The sequence below is a fragment of the Muntiacus reevesi genome, chromosome 9 (assembly GCF_963930625.1).
Source record: "Muntiacus reevesi chromosome 9, mMunRee1.1, whole genome shotgun sequence".
In the NCBI taxonomy this organism is placed as follows: Eukaryota; Metazoa; Chordata; class Mammalia; order Artiodactyla; family Cervidae; genus Muntiacus; species Muntiacus reevesi.
Window position 1 is genome coordinate 10,208,528 of NC_089257.1, and position 17,484 is coordinate 10,226,011.

Consider the following 17,484-nt stretch of genomic DNA (forward strand, 5'->3'; position numbering starts at 1 on the left):
GATGCCTGTCATTCCCCTGTGTCTGCTCTATCCTCTGTGAGTTTCTATGTACTAATCTGCTTTTAAAAAAAAAAAAAAAATAATAATAAAGACAGCAGTCATCTTGGGTTGGGACCCACTCATATGAACTCATGACACTTTAGCTTCCTCCTTAAAGGCACTATCTCCAAACTCAGACGTATTCTGAAGTACTGACAGTAGAGATTTTGATATGTGGATTATAAAGGAACACAATTCAACCCACAAGACTGAGTAAGGAGGTAACACATTGTGACACACAGTTATGATAATGGTGTGGAAGAAATTGCATTAAGCTAATATTATGGCAAATGTAATGTACCATGAGCATCCATGGCAGACATCAATATCATGGTGTGGATTTCCCAATGTAAGAAGAAAAATACTGAGACTGAAGGTTGGGTCCCATGGTAAATCTGCATTGGGCCCAGTTGTTATTTCTCCAGAGAACTCATGTATTGAGAACAATTATCTTAAAAAGTAATTATTTCACCCTCACTTGTTTGTGCAATCTCTTAGGAAACCAGTGTCAACCTACAAATGATATAAATTCTGCCTTTTCATTCCTCAAAAAAGTCATTGACATTCTTTCTGAAGACAGCTCTTCCCTCATTGGTAGGTAGATTTCCTTATTCTATGTGTATTTATAACCATCAAAAGCCTACTTATTTGTTCAATCATGTATGATACCAACATTAGACTTATGATTTATAAATAACTAGATGGGAAAAAAAATAAATGCTAATGACCAGAAAAGTGCAGGCTTTTAGTGAATATAGATGAAGTCTACATAGAGAAGCACACTCTAATATTTTAGTTATTGTTGGTATGACTTTTTTTTTGTCTTTTATTTCTTGCCAAAACAGAAGTCAGCTCTAGCTTCCTCGAGCAAAAAATAAACTGTTTTGGAAACACATGGCCTTGCAGATCAATATGTAACCAGAATACCAGGCATAAAGGAAAAACCCAAGGAGTCTGGAGATCAGTCAGCTCAGACTTCATAGAGTCAGTCTTCCTTTGCAGGTTCAGTCTGGCGTTTAAGTCACACTGCAATCAATTTAATGCAAAAATAGTTTTCATTCAAGTGACCACCTTAAGTCACTAACTGACTCATCTAAGGTATCTGCGGGCCAGCATTTGATTTCTGCATATTCCTCTTTGAACCAAGAATCTTGGCCCTCAGATTTTACAGTGAAACCAGAACTGAGACCAGGAAGAGAGAATTTTCATCATTGCCAACTCCAAGCAGTGGGAAATTCTCTGTAAAATATCCTAACGGGATGATAATGGCTGGAGAATTTAAAAGCTGGCCAACTATCAGAATATAATTATGTATATATTTTTGAACAAAATGAAGGAAAATTCCAGCTATTCACCTAGAAAGTTCTTATTCTATTGAGTCTGAAAAAGTTGGAAAGCATAAAACTTGCCCAACTTATTTATTTTGTATTCCCCAGTGAGTAATTGATTATTTGAACATTATCCAAAAAGAATTAGGTCTTTTGGGAAAACATTGTCATTTGATACCATACTCTTTTCTCTTTTTAAACCCTTTCTCACCTGTTTATATAATTAGATATAAAAATAAGCAAACCTGGCTGTGATATCTGAGGAGGGCTATGCACATAAAACATATTTTTCAAACAGAAAGACCAGGGCAGAGAAAGAGAAGGAGAAAGTGGATAAAGAAACAAGTGAGAGAAGAACAATTGGAAGGGAAGTGAAAAATAGAGAAATAAAACATAATGGAGGGCCGTGTCAGAAATGGAAGAGATTCTTTGAATACCACAAGATTTCAGTGCCAGACTGAGATTGTGCTTAGTGAGAATGAGCAAGAGTTGAAATGGCGTAATAAAAAAGAAAGAGAAGGAAAAGAAATTGGTGAGAAAGTCATTAGTGACATAGTAATATTAATGTTTCCACTTTATTGTAATCCAATATAAATGTAAAGGTCAATATCTCATGGATGAAATTACAAGAAACTTCACTGCAGTGACTGAGTTCGTTCTCCTTGGACTGACTAGTACCCAGGAATTGCAGATTTTCTTCTTTGCTCTGTTTTTCACCATTTATATGGTCACAGTGGCAGGAAATCTTGGCATGATTGTCCTCATCAGGGTCAATGCCCACGTCCACACCCCCATGTACTTTTTCCTGAGCCATTTATCCTTTGTAGATCTGTGCTTCTCGTCCAATGTGACTCCAAAGATGTTGGGAATTTTCTTATCAGAGAGGAAAACCATTTCCTATATGGCTTGTATGGTTCAGTGTTACTTGTTTATTGCCTTGGTTCATGTAGAGATCTATATCCTGGCTATCATGGCCTTTGATCGGTACATGGCCATCTGCAATCCCCTGCTTTATGGCAGCAGAATGTCCCAAGAGTGTGTGCGCATCCCTCATCACGGTGCCTTATCCATATGGAGCGCTCACTGGCCTGATGGAAACCATGTGGACCTACAACCTAGCCTTCTGTGGACGCAATGAAATTAATCACTTCTACTGTGCTGACCCACCACTGATTAAGTTGGCTTGTTCCAACACCTATAACAAAGAATTGTCCATGCTTGTTGTGGCTGGTTTTAACTTCACTTGTTCTCTCTTCATCATCCTCATTTCTTACATCTACATTTTTCCTGCCACGTTGAGGATTTGTTCCACAGAAGGCAGGCACAAAGCTTTCTCTACCTGTGGCTCCCATCTGACAGCTGTCACCATCGTCTACACAACTCTTTCCTTCATGTATCTTAGACCCCCTTCAGAGGAGTCTGTGCAGCAGGGGAAAATGGTGGCTGTGTTTTACACCACAGTGATCCCCATGTTGAACCCCGTGATCTACAGTCTGAGGAACAAGGATGTGAAAGAAGCTTTGATGAAAGAACTGTTCAGCAGGAAACTGCTTTCTATTAATAAATGAATTCAGTGCTAATGTTCTTAAGACTTCTTATTTTCTATAGACAATGACCTCTTCCTACTGCTTAGTTCAGTAATTTGTTCAAATATATATCCATTTCTTGAAGAGATGGGGGAAAGCTCCATGGAGAAAATCTTGCTAAAATATATCTGAGTATCCATGTCAATAGACAAGAATTTTGAATTCTCCAAGAAACCTTTGCTTGCCCAGATCCAAAGGTAAGAACTCATACTTTGAGGAATCAATGTCAGTGAAAAAGTTAATTTACATCTTGGAGAATAAAAATATTAATCCTAGAATAGTATTTTCTTTTTGGAAGGAATTGGTCATTGTTTTAGACTGTCTCTTAAGGGGGTGATTTACTATAAAATGTAGGTGATAACTTTCTAAAATTATTTCTGCTCAACTTTACTAAATAAGCATGCCTTCCTTACCACTGGAAACGAACACTTGAACTGTCAAAAAGGGGAAAATGCCCTCCTAAGCTTGCTTGAGTTCTCTTGACTGGTCTATGATTAAGTTTACACAGATATATAAAGAGGAGAAAAAAAAAAAAAACAACAAAAACTCAAATGTGCAGAGGTCTCATAGAAAGAGACACCCAAAGTGACAAAAGCAAATTGCTTATTTATCAGTTCCAGACAAAGACAATTATTTGTGAATATTTTACAAAACAAAGGGACTCCTGCTTGCGGTTGTGATCCAATGAAAGTCACAGTTGGTTTACAGTATTTTTTAACCTGAATTCTCTAACTCTTGTGATAAGGATGATTTCTATCTTCTTGGTATTCAGAAGATACCCTCACAGGTGAGATTTATTTTCCACCTTTGAGGAAAAGTGGAGGGCTAGAATGTGTTTTTAATTATTTTTCAATAGGTGTTTCTCAAGTAAATTTAATTCAAAATAACAAGCATTGCAGTTTATCTTGCTGTGACCTTTTCTGAGCCTCCATGAACTCATTCAGTCAATAGTATGTCTCAATCTTTTACACTTATCCATCAGCTCAGTACTATACCCTGCTTCCATCAGCACTCTCTTTAGCCTGAAACACACAAGAGACATGGTCTTCAGCAAATCACACTTTTCTCCCATGATCTATATCTGGCTCCTCCCCCACCCCTGCCTTGGGACTTTTGTGGGGAGTGGGGAACAAGATGAATTGGTCGAGTGTTACCTACAAGTCTGTGTAAAGAAACATACGTAGATGTGCATAGCTCCCTTGAACTCGAGGCATCTAATTCTAATTTCTCCTACAGGAACCCCGGATAAGGAAATGCCAATCCACTCCAGTAGTTTTTCCTGGAGAATTTCATGGACAGAGGACCCTGATGAGCTACAGTCCATGGGATTGCAAAGAAGTGGGACATGGCTGAGCAACTAACTCACACACACAAAGAGATAAAATGTGACTTGATAATCAGTTCAGTTTAGTCGCTCAGTCATATCTGACTTTTTGCGACCCCATGGACTGCAGCACATCAGGCTTCCCTGTCCATCACCAACTCCCAGAGATTGCTCAAACTCATGTGCATCAAGTCGGGGACGCCATCCAACCATCTCATCCTCTGTTGTCCCGTTCTCCTCCCGCATTCAATCTTTCCCAGCATCAGGGTCTTTTCAGATGAATCAGCTCTTTGCATCAGGTGGCCAAAGTATTGGAGTTTCATTTCAGCATGTCCTTCCAATGACTTTTCAAGACTGATTTCCTTTAGGATGGACTGGTTGGATCTCCTTGCTGTCCAAGGGACTCTCAAGAGTCTTCTCCAACACCACAGTTCAAAAGCATCAATTCTTTGGTGTTCAGTTTTCTTGATAATACACATGTCTAAAACTATTAGATAAACCCATGTTGCAAAAAGCATAGCTATAATAATAATAATAATATAATAACATAATTTATTATATATAATATAATAATAATAATACTTCAAATTTGAATGGTGGTGGTGATGGTTTTGTCCCTAAGTTATGTCCAACTTTTGTGACCCCATGAACAGTAGCCCACCAGGCTCCTTTGTCCATGGGATTTTCTAGGCAAGAATACTGGAGTGGATTGCCATTTCCTTCTCCAGGGGATCTTCCTGATCCAGAAATCGAACCCAAGAATTGAATCCAGGTCTCCTGCATTGCAGGCAGATTCTTTACCTACTGAGCTATGAGGGAAGCAAACCACACAGTCCCTTACCTTATCTCACTTCATTTCACAGAATATTAAGAGTAGAAAATACTTATTTTCTGTGGAAACCCCATGGAAATAAAATTATTTTTCCTGTTTAGAGGCAAAGATACTGCAATTCAAATCCCATAGTGATGAGAGATAGTCAAATTGAGCACTCTTTTCCAATCATGTAGACTTGTGTTTTATACTTGTTGAGGACAACAGGTTGCCTTAAGGTAACCTACACTTTAAATATACTCATCTGTGGAATATAAGAGGCCAGTTATAAGGTTCACACAAAGCAAGGAGCTAGAATAGACAGTAGATTGAGGAAATTAAGATTGGTGTAGGACTATAACTTCTACAGAGATATAGAGTCAACAATAGCAACAGCAACAACAAAATCAAAGTAATTTACTTAGGGATTGACTAATGGACAAACTAAAGATAATCTATTTTGAAAATCCGCCCCCCAAAAAAATGTCAATTCATTTTTCATTTTGGGTTTAGATTTAAAATGCCTTCATGAACTGTCAAATTCACTTGAAATGAATTTAAGGTGTTCCCAGTTTAGAATAAGTTTTGTGGGACTAAAAAATACATAAATATTGGCCAGAGAAAAGAATTATCAACCATTCAAATATGAAGGAACTTCCATAGATAAAGTCCTTGTTCATGTGAATATCCAGAAAAAGAGAGAGAGAAAAAAAAGGAAGGTTACTCAACTTCAGATATTAAATTTACATTATACAAGTTATTAAAAATGCATTTAATATTTGAAAGAAATAAAGGTTAAGATTAAAGCCATAGGACTATAAAGATTAAAATGGCCAACTAGAACTTGTGAAGAAACTTCTTAATTACAACTGAGTACAGGGTAAACAAGGGTTTTCCTGGTGACTCAGAAGGCAAAGAATCTGCTTGCAATGCAAAAGACCCAGGTTCAACCCCTGGATTGGGAAGATCCCCTGGAGAATGAAATGGTAACCCACTCCCGTATCCTTGCCTAGAGAATTCCATAGACAGAAGATCCTGGCGAGCTACAGCCCATAGGGTCACAAAGAGTTGGATATGACTGAGAGATTAACATTTAGCGCAAGGAAAACAAAATCCATGAATGAGAACAAACTTGTGACTGCTTGTGACTGCTGCTGCTGCTGCTAAGTCGCTTCAGTCGTGTCCGACTCTGTGCGACCCTATAGACGGCAGCCCACCCAGGCCTTCTGTCCACAGGATTCTCCAGGCAAGAACACTGGAGTGGGTTGCCATTTCCTTCTCCAAACTTGTGACTAAATATACATAAATATAGACCATATGGAACAACAGTATAAACGTGGCTAGCTCAAAGACAGAATTGATTTACTGAAAATAATAACAAATTATAAAGACAGAGGAAGAGATGATAACTAAACGGTTTTTATTCTGCATTTTTAAAGCAGAACAAACATTGTATGTCTTCAGAGTTTATTAAGCTCAGTGTGGGTGCTAGAATAACATTTCATACTAGTGAAAGACCAAACATAGTATAGTTTGCAAAAACATTAGAAGGTATATTAATGCACAATCCATGTATAGTGTTGCTTATATGCCAAAGAATCATTAAAATATATTTTACAGATATTTTCCCAGGTATTTATAGATATTATGTCAATGATCATTGGAACAACTGAGACAGGTGATGTTATTGTCTCAGATTTGTACTTGGGAAAACCTGAAACAACCATCTATTAAATGACTTGCCACAGGTTACAGGTATTAAGTGGCAGAGCTGGAAATATTAATGTGATTTAAGTCTAGTTCATTATAGAATGTTAGAATATTACCCAATTAATTCATGGAAGTGAATGAAAAAAAGCAAATCATGAACAGGTTCTCACCAAAGATGTATTCAAGAAACCAAGTAACATGTCAGCTCATTTCAGTTTAGTTTCTCAGTTGTGTCTGAGTTTTTGCAACCCCATGGATGGCAGCACTCCAGGCTTCCCTGTCCATCAACAACTCTTGGAGCTTACTCAAACTCATGTCCATCAAGTTGATGATGTCATCTAACCATTTCATCCTCTGTTGTCCTCTTCTCCACCTGGCTTCAATCTTTTCCAGCATCAGGGTCTTTTAAAATGAGTCTGTTCTTTGCATCAGGTGACCAAAATATTGGAGTTTCATCTTCAGCATTAGGTCTTCCAATGAATACTCAGAACTGATTTCCTTTAGAATGGACTGGTTGGGTCTCCTTGCAGTCCAAGGGACCCTCAAGAGTCTTCTCCAACACCACAGTTCAAAAGCATCAGTTCTTCGACATATCCTCAAATTCAATGGTGATTAGTTCAGTTCAGTTCAGTTCAGTTGCTCAGTCATGTCTGACTCTTTGTGACCCCATGAATCACAGCACACCAGGCCTCCCTGTCCATCACAAGCTCCTGAAGTTTACTCAAACTCATGCGCATTTAGTCGGGGGTGCCATCCAGCCATCTCATCCTCGGTTGTCCCCTTCTCCTCCTGCCCCCAATCCCTCCAAGCATCAGGGTCTTTTCCAATGAGTCAACTCTTCACATGAGATAGCCAAAGTATTGAGTTTCAGCTTCAGCACCAGTCCTTCCAATGAACACCCAGGACTTACTTATCTCCTTCAGGATGGACTGGTTGGATCCCCTTGCAGTCCAAGGGACTCTCAAGAGTCTTCTCCAACACCACATTTCAAAAGCATCAGTTTTTCAGCGCTCAGCCTTCTTCACAGTCCAGTTCTCACATCCATACATGACCCCTGGAAAAACCATAGCCTTGACCAGACAGGCCTCTGTTGGCAAAGTAATGTCTCTGCTTTTTAATATGCTATCTAGGTTGGTCATAACTTTCCTTTCAAGGAGTAAGTGTCTTTTAATTTCATGGCTGCAATCACCATCTGCAGTGATTTTGGAATGCAAAAAAATAAAGTCTGACACTGTTTCCACTGTCTCCCCATCTATTTCCCATGAAGTGATGGGACCAGATGCCATGATCTTAGTTTTCTGAATGTTGAACTTTAAGCCAACCTTTTCACTCTCCTCTTTCACTTTCATCAAAAGGTTTTTTAATTCCTCTTCACTTTTTGCTATAAGGGAGGTATCATATGCATATCTGAGGTTATTGATATTTTTCCTGGCAATCTTGACTCCAGCTTGTGCTTCTTCCAGGCCAGCATTTCTTATGATGTACTCTGCATATAAGTTAAATAAGCAGGGTGACGATATACAGCCTTGAGGTACTCCTTTTCCTATTTGGAACCAGTCTGTTGTTCCATGTTCAGTTCTAACTGTTGCTTCCTGACCTGCATACAGGTTTCTCAAGAGGCAGGTCAGGTGGTCTGGTATTCCCATCTCTTTCAGAATTTTCCACAGTTTATTGTGATCCACATAGTTGAAGGCTTTGGCATAATCAATAAAGCAGAAATGGATGTTTTTCTGGAATTCTCTTGTTTCTTCGATGATCCACAGGATATTGGCAACTTGATCTCTTGTTCCTCTGCCTTTTCTAAAACCAGTTTGAACATCTGGAAGTTCTCGGTTGATGTATTGCTGAATCCTCGCTTGGAGAATTTTTAGCATTACTTTACTAGTGTGTGAGATGAGTGCAATTGTGCAGTAGTTTAAACATTTTTTGGGATTGCCTTTCTTTGGGATTGGAATGAAAACGGACCTTTCCCAGCCCTGTGGCCACTGCTGAGTTTTCCAAATTTGCTGGCATACTGAGTGCAGCACTTTCACAGCATCATCTTTCAGGATTTGAAATAGCTCAACTGGAATTCCATCACATCCACTAGCTTTGTTCGTAGTGATGCTTTCTAAAGCCCACTTGACTTCACATTCCAAGATGTCTGGCTTTAGGTGAGTGATCACACCATTATGATTATCTGGGTCATGAAGATCTTTTTTGTACAATTCTTCTTTGTATTCTTGCCACCTCTTCTTAATATCTTCTGCTTCTGTTAGGTTCATGCCATTTCTGTCCTTTATAGAGCCCATTTTGCATGAAATGTTCCCTTGATATCTCTAATTTTCTTGAAGAGATCTCTAGTCTTTCCCATTCTGTTGTTTTCCTCTAGTTTTTTGCATTGGTCACTGAAGAAGGCTTTCTTATCTCTCCTGGCTATTCTTTGGAACTCTGCATTTAAATGGGAATACCTTTCACTTTCTCCTTTGCTTTTTGCTTCTCTTCTTTTCACAGCTATTTGTAAGACCTCCTCAGACAACCATTGTGCCTTTTTGCATTTCTTTTCCATGGGAATGTTCTTGATCCCTGTCTCCTGTACAATGTCGCAAACCTCCATCCATAGATCATCAGGCTCTCTGTCTATCAGATCTAGTCCCTTAAATCTATTTTTCACTTCCACTGTATATTCATAAGGGATTTGATGTAGGTCATACCTGAATGGTCTAGTGGTTAACCCTACTCTCTTCAGTTTAAGTCTGGAGTTCATGATCTGAGCCACAGTCAGCTCCAGGTCTTGTTTTTACTGACTGTATCCAGCTTCTCCATCTTTGGTTGCAAAGAATATAATCAATCTGATTTCAGTGTTGACCATCTGGTGATGTTCATGGGTAGAGTCTTCTCTTGTGTTGTTGGAAGAGGGTGTTTGCTATGACCAGTGTGTTCTTTTGGCAAAACTCTATTAGCCTTTGCCCTGCTTCATTCTCTACTCCAAGGCCAAATTTGCCTGTTACTCCAGGTGTTTCTTGACTTCTTACTTTTGCATTCCAGTCGCCTATAATGAAAAGGACATCTTTTTGGGGCGTTAGTTCTAAAAGGTCTTGTAGGTCTTCATAGAACTGTTCAACCTCAGCTTCTTCAGCATTACTGGTAGGGTCACAGGCTTGGATTACCGTGATATTAAATGGTTTGCCTTGGAAATGAACAGAGATCATTCTGTCGTTTTTGAGATTGCATCCAAGTACTGCATTTCGGACTCTTTTGTTGACTATGATGGCCACTCCATTTCTTCTAAGGGATTCCTGCCCACAGTAGTAGATATAATGGTCATCCAAGTTAAATTCACCCATTCCAGTCCATTTTAGTTCACTGATTCCTAGCATGTCGACATTCACTCTTGCCATCTCCTGTTTGACCACTTCCAATTTGCCTTGATTCATGAACCTAACATTCCAGGTTCCTTTGCAATATTGCTCTTTACAGCATTGGACCTTGTTTCCATCACCAGTCCCATCCACAACTGGGTATTGTTTTTGCTTTGGTTCCATCACTTCATTCTTTCTGGAGTTATTTCTCCACTGATCTCCAGTAGCATATTGGGCACCTACCGACCTGGGGGTTCCTCTCTCAATATCCTATCATTTTGCCTTCTCATACTGTTCATGGGGTTCTCAAGGCAAGAATACTGAAGTGGTTTGCCATTCCCTTCTCCAGTGGACCACATTCTGTCAGACCTCTCCACCATGACCCGACTTGGGTGGCCCCACATGGCATGGCTTAGATTCATTGAGTTAGACCAGGCTGTGGTCCTGTGATCAGATTGGCTAGTTTTCTGTGAATATGGTTTTAGTGTGTCTGCCCTCTGATGCCCTCTGGCAACACCTACCATCTTACTTGGGTTTCTCTTACCTTCAATGTGGGGTATCTTGTTTAGGGAAAGGCAAATTAAAACTATAACTTTAACATATTTGTAAGTAAGTAAGGGTTAGTTGCTCAGTTGTGCCTGACTCTTTGTTGCCCCATGGACTGCAGCCCACTAGGCTCCTCTGTCCATGAGATTTTCCAGGCAAGGATACTGGAGTGGGTTGCCATTTCCTTCTCCAGGGGATTTTACCAACCCAGGGATCAAACCCGGGTCTCCTGTACTGCAGGCCGATTCTTCACCGACTGAGCTACACACAAACCTAGCATACAAAAATTTTTAAAAACATCTTGTAATGTTAATATTGGTGAGACCATGGAACAAAACTACTTATATGCCGTTAATGGGTATGTAATTCATATAACCAGTTTGTGAAACTATTTGACAGTATCAGTTTAAGCAGAATATATACCTAATCTGTAAACCAGCAATTTTATCCAAAATTCTAACAAACAGAAGTGCATGGATATATTCATATAGAGACAGGAGCAAGAATGTATTTTGTAATAGCCATATCAGGAAGCACTCAAGACATTTCTCCAAAATAGGCAGAATACATAAATCTAGGTACAGTCATGTAATGGATGCTATGTTGCTGCTGTTCAGTCACTCAGTAGTGTCTGATTCTTTGTGACCCCATGGACTGCACCACGCCATGCTTCCCTGTCCTTCACTATCTCCTGGAGTTTGCTTGAATTCATGTCCGTTGAGTAGGAGATGGGTGGTCAAGTATTGGAGCTTCAGCTTTAGCAACAGACCTTTCAGTGAATATTCAGGGTTGATTTCCCTAGGATTGACTGGTTTGATGGCCTTGAAGTTCGAAAGACTCAGCACCACAGTTTGAAAGCATCTGTTCTTTGGTGCTCAGCCTCTTTATGGTCCAATTCTCACATCCATACATGACTACTACAAAAACAAAACAAACAAAAAGAAAAAAACCAACAACAACATCGCTTTAACTATACAGACCTCTGTCAGAAAAGTGATGTCTCTGTTTTTTAATATGCTAGCTAGATTTGTCATAGCTTTCCTTCTAAGGAGCAAGTCTCTTTTAATTTCATGACTGTGGTCACCATCCATGGTGATTTTGAAGTCCAAGAAAATAAAATATCACTCCTTCCACTTTTTCCCCTTCTATTTGCCATGAAGTGATGGGACTTCCCATGTAGCACTAGTGGCAAAGTACCTGCCTGCCAATGTAGGAGACATAAAAGATATAAAAGATGCTGGTTCAATCCCCAGGTCTAGGAGATCTCTTGGAGAAGGGCATGGCAACCCACTCCAGTATTCTTGCCAGGAGAATCGCCATAGACAGAGAAGCCTGGCATGCTACAGTACACGTGGTCACAAGGAGTAGGACATGACTGAAGTGACTGAGCATGCATGAACAATGGGACCGATGTCATGATCTTAGTGTTTTGAATATTGATTTTTAAGTTAGCTTTTTCACTCTCTTCTTTCACCCTAATTAAGATGCTCTTTAGCTCCTCTTTACTTTCTGCCATAAGAGAGGCATCATCTGCATATTTGAGGTTGTTAATATGTCTCCTAGCAATCCTGATTTCAGCTTGTGATTCATCCAGCTCATCATTTCTTATATGTATTCTACATATAAGTTAAATAAACAGACTGACAATATACAGCCTTGACACACTCATTTCCCAATTTTGAACCAGTCTGTTATTCCATTTCCAGTTTTAATTGTTGTTTCTTGACAGACATACAGGTTTCTCAGAAAACAGGTTAGGTGGTCTGGTACTCCCATTTCTTTAAGATTTTCTGCAGTTTGTTGTGATCTCCACAGTCAAAGGCTTTAGTGTAGCCAGTGAAGCAGAAGTAGATGTTGTTTTGGAACACCTTTGCTTTCTCCATGATTCAATGAATGCTGTCAATTTGATCTCTACACTTACAGCAGTAATACAAGAACCATTGCCATTTAGATGTGGGGGCTTTAGGGAAGTGATTAGGTCACTGAGGCTTGGCTTTGCCCTAATGAAGTGGATTAGTGCTTACACAAGGTCAGTCATGTCCGACTCTGCGACCCCATGGACTGTAACCCACCAGGCTCCTCTGTCCATGTGGTTCTCCAGGCAAGAATACTGGAGAGGGTTGTCATTTCCTCATCCAGGGGACATTCACTATCCAAGGATCAAGCTCAGGTCTCCTGCATTGCAGGAAGATTCTTCATTTTCTGAGCCACTAGGGAAGCCTATGAACTGAATTAGTGCCCTCATAAATGAGCCCAGGGCACTCCCTTGCCCCGTGTAATGTACAACAAAAAGACCTATATGATGCACAACAAAAGACAGCCATCTACGAGCCAGAAAGAATGCTTTCATCAGAACCCAATCCAATCTTAGACTTCCAGCTTTCAGAACAGTGACAAATAAATGTCAGGTGTTTATAAATCATTTGTTTATGTTATAATTACTATAACAGTCCAAACAAGCTAAAACAATAATCAACATAATGTTCAGATATCAACAGAATTTTCACCAAAAGGCTATACATGAAAGAATATGTTCTGTTTGATTCCACTTACGTAAAATTCAGAAAAAGACACAAACTATGTAGAGTGCTAAATAAAGATTCATCTAACTTGAGGGATACTGACACAGGAGATGAGAAGTTTGTCTGATGTAGTGTTGGTCTTCTACTTGGTTTAGAGGTTTGGTCATAAAGGCATTTTTGCTTTGTAAAAATTCAATAAGCTGTAAACTTATATTTTGTGCACATATTTTGAATGTGCACTATAAGGGTTTGAAATATATTAAACATGCTACTACTCTTCAAAGAAGTAAAGCTTCTTTTGAATATGAAAGCAGTCTCTTTGTCTACAGAAGGAAGAACGTAGTTTGTGAGGACTGCTCTAAGTACCATGGACTGGGTGGTTTAAACAAAAGAAACTGATTTCCTTCCAGTCTGGAGAATGGTAATTCAAGATTGAAGTGTTAGTGGGGTCGGCTTCATTCTGAAACTTGTCTGGCTTATAGACGCCCACCATCTCCTGTGTCTGTCACAGTCTTTCCTGTGTGTATTTTTGTGTACTAACCTCCTTTCTTAAAAAAGATACCAGTCATCTTGGGTTAGGATGCACTCATCTGAACCCATCACGACTTAATTTCCTCTTTGAAAACTATATCTACAAATTCAATCATATTCAGAAGTACTGGGAGTCAAGATTTCGATAGATATTAAATAAACTATTTAATCCATAACCCAAAGTGAGATGGCAATAGATTGTGGCACAAAGTTATGATAACTGTGTGGAAAAAATTGTGTAAATTGGATTAAGCAAATATTACAGGTAGCAGAATATGGCATGAATATCGATGGCAGACATCAATATTTGATGTGGACTTCCCAATGAATGAAGAAAAATATTGACACTGAATCTAAAAAAACAAAACACTAGAAAGTAGTTGGGTCCCATGGCAAATCTGCATTGCACCCAGTTGTTATTTCTCCAGAAAACTCATTTAGGGAAAAACATTATCTAACAAAGTAATTACTTAATGCTCACCTATATGTGTAATCTCTTAGGGATATGTTATCAATCTACAAATAATATAAGTTCAGCCTGCATTATTCAGCAGAAGAGCCATGACATTGATATTCTTTCTAAAGATGGCTCTTCCTCCATAGGTATGTAGACTTCTGTGTTATACATTTATTTAAAACCATCAAAACTCTACTTTCTTATATGAACAATCATGTGCATTACCAAGACTAGAAAACTAGACTTAATGATTCATAAAAGACAAGATGGAAAAAGGAAGTGCCAATGACCAGAAAAGTGTGGATATTTACTATTTTAGGCACTGTTACTTATAAAGTGCATTAAGTCATTTAGGTGGATTATAAGGAAACTGAAATATATTGAATGCCATTTTCTATGATTCTTTACTTAATGACTAATAGCTACCATTTATTGAGGACTAGCCAATCCATGGAGGTACAAAGTATCAGAAATGACTGAGTATGCACACATACACAGACATGTATGGAGAACAATATTTTCCATATTGCATACTTTATATTGTATAATCCTCAAAATAACCCTACCCATATAAGTAATCTATTTTGAGGGTAAGAAAAAAAAAAAAAAGATGAAGCCTAGAAATATTAAGAAACAGTGTCCTGAGTGCTTGGATCAAAATTGCTAAAGCCAGGATGGGAATTCATCAAGTTGACTCCACAGCCCATGTTTTTACCAGTCATTTCTATGGCACATACATTATTTCCTTCTGTACTAAACCTGAGAACTATAATACTGGATGTTTTCCTGATGGACAGAATAGTAATGGTTGGTTTGAGAGTTAAATGAAGTGTTATTTAGATCAGAACTTGGCCTATAAGATACCTTGATCTCAGGGCTTTATAAATATTCATTTGTTTAATCCTCAAACCCACCCTACAGCATCCTGTTCCTCATTAGATACGGATTTAAAACATGGGCTCCTATGATTAAATGGAAGTAGATCCAAATATACTTTGATTTTGAGAAATAAAATACCATGTGCCCTATCAGTGCACCAAGGATGTCACTGTCACTGGTGATTTGCAGTCCTACAAAGGTGAGCCGGTGAGCCTGAGGGAAGTCAGGAAGGAACCAAAGAATATCTGACAACCAGCAGTCAGAGGGCTTGCCGGGTAGATCAAACTGCAAAGAATCTGCCTGAAATGTGGGAGACCTGGGTTTGATCCCTGGGCTTGGAAGATCCCTGGAGAAGGGCATGGAAACCCCCTCCAGTATTCTTGCCTGGAGAATTCCTTGGACAGAGGAGCCTGGCGAGCTACAGTCCATGGGGTCGCAAAGAGCTGGACGTGACCGAGTGACTGACACTATAACGCCAGCAGCCGTCAGACTGCAGCCGCCACAGATGGTGATCCCTGAGGACACTCAGGGTTTGAAAACGCATGATACTGGCCCCAAACAGCTGAGAAGGATGTCAAAGGAACGGTTTCAGTGAGCCCAGATTCTTGCACATCCCCATACAAAGAAAAGTGATAAATTCTGAAACTTTTCTTAACTGTAAGCTCTTATTCCTACTACCTGCCCTTCATTGCAAAACATTCTATCTACCCTAGATCACCCACTATCCTCCTCTGAGCAATTTTCTCAAGGCAACTTGGGAGGCTGCCTCCTGGGTTTGGAATCCTAAATATTTCCACCAAATAAAACATAAATCTGAACTTTTAAATTGTGCATATATAGATTCAAACATTCGCTTTCTGTATCATGTTCTCAGTGAATATAGATGAACTCTACATAGAAAAGCAAACACTCATCCTTTAGCCGTTATTGTTAATATTAGCTTTTGTTATTTTATTTCTTGCAACAACGGAAGTCACCTGTAGGTATCTTAAGCACAAGCAAACTGTTCTGGAAAGACATGTCGTATTCCAAGTCAATGTGCTGCCACAATACCAGGCTTCGAGAACAACCCAGGCAGTTTGGAGGCTAGGCAGCTCAGACTTCATAGAGTCAGTCTTCTTTTGCTGAATCAATCTGATCATTAAAGCTCACTGCAGTCCATGAAATGCAAAAACATTTTGTGCGCCTTGCGCCACTAATTTACTCAGTAAGATATATAGGAGCAAGCATCTGATTTCAGCCTAGTCCTCTATGAACCAGGACTCTTGGCCTTCAGATGTCACAGTGCAGAAGTGAGAGACCAGGAGGACGGGATTTCCGTCACTGCCGACTCCACGCAGTGGGAAATTCTCTGCAAAAGAATCCTAGCAGGGATCTACTGGTAGGAGAATCTAAAAGCTGGCCAACAGCCGAAATGCAATTATGGGTATGTTGTTGAAAAAGTGAAGACAAAATTCCAGTTCCTCACCTAGAAGGTCCCTATGCTATTGACTCTGAAAAGGTTGGAAAGCATCAAACTTGTTCAATTTAATTATTTTGGATTCTCCAGTAGGAACTGGTTAGGTAAACTTATCTAAAATGTATAAGGTCATTTGGGAAAATATTTCCTTTGATCCTCCATCTTTTTTTTTTCCTTTCAAACTCTCATATCTTTGTATAATTGGAGATAAAAATGAGTAAACCTGAGGGTGGTATCTGGGATCAAGCATGCACACGAAGTTTGTTTTGCAAATAAAAGACCAGCGATAACCCTATATGCAAAACAGAAAAAGAGACACAGAAGTACAGAACAGACTTTTGAACTCTGGGGGAGAACGTGAGGGTGGGATGTTTTGAAAGAACAGCATGTATATTATCTATGGTGAAACAGACCACCAGCCCAGGTGGGATGCATGAGTCAAGTGCTCGGGCCTGGTGCACTGGGAGGACCCAGAGGAGTCGGGTGGAGAGGGAGGTGGGAGGGGGGATCGGGATGGGGAATACGTGTAACTATATGGCTGATTCATGTCAATGTATGACAAAACCCACTGAAATGTTGTGAAGTGATTGGCCTCCAACTAATAAAATAATATTAAAAAAAAAAAAAAAGACCAGGGCCAAGAAAGACAAGGAGAAACTGGAGAAAGAAAACAGTGAATAAATCCTAATTAGATAGGAAATGAAAAATAAGGAAATAGAAAGTAGAGGGCTATGTCAAAAAAAGAAAGAGCTGCCTTGAATACCACTAGATTCCAGTCCCAGGCTGAGATTATGTTTACTTAGAATGAACACCAGTTGAAATAGAGTGAAAAAAAATGCTGAGAAGGAAAAGAAATTAGTAAGAAGGTCATGAGTGACATAGTAATATTTATTTTTCATTTTCCTGTAATCCAATATAAATACACAGATCTCTCATCTCATGGAGTAAATT

At 39.2% G+C, this 17,484-nt stretch overlaps 1 pseudogene; it reads left to right on the plus strand.

The window, feature by feature from the left end:
* Nucleotides 1–1,980: 1,980 nt before the first annotated feature.
* LOC136175555 (olfactory receptor 5M8-like) lies at nt 1,981–2,935 on the plus strand (annotated as a pseudogene).
* The last annotated feature ends 14,549 nt before the right edge of the window (nt 2,936–17,484 follow it).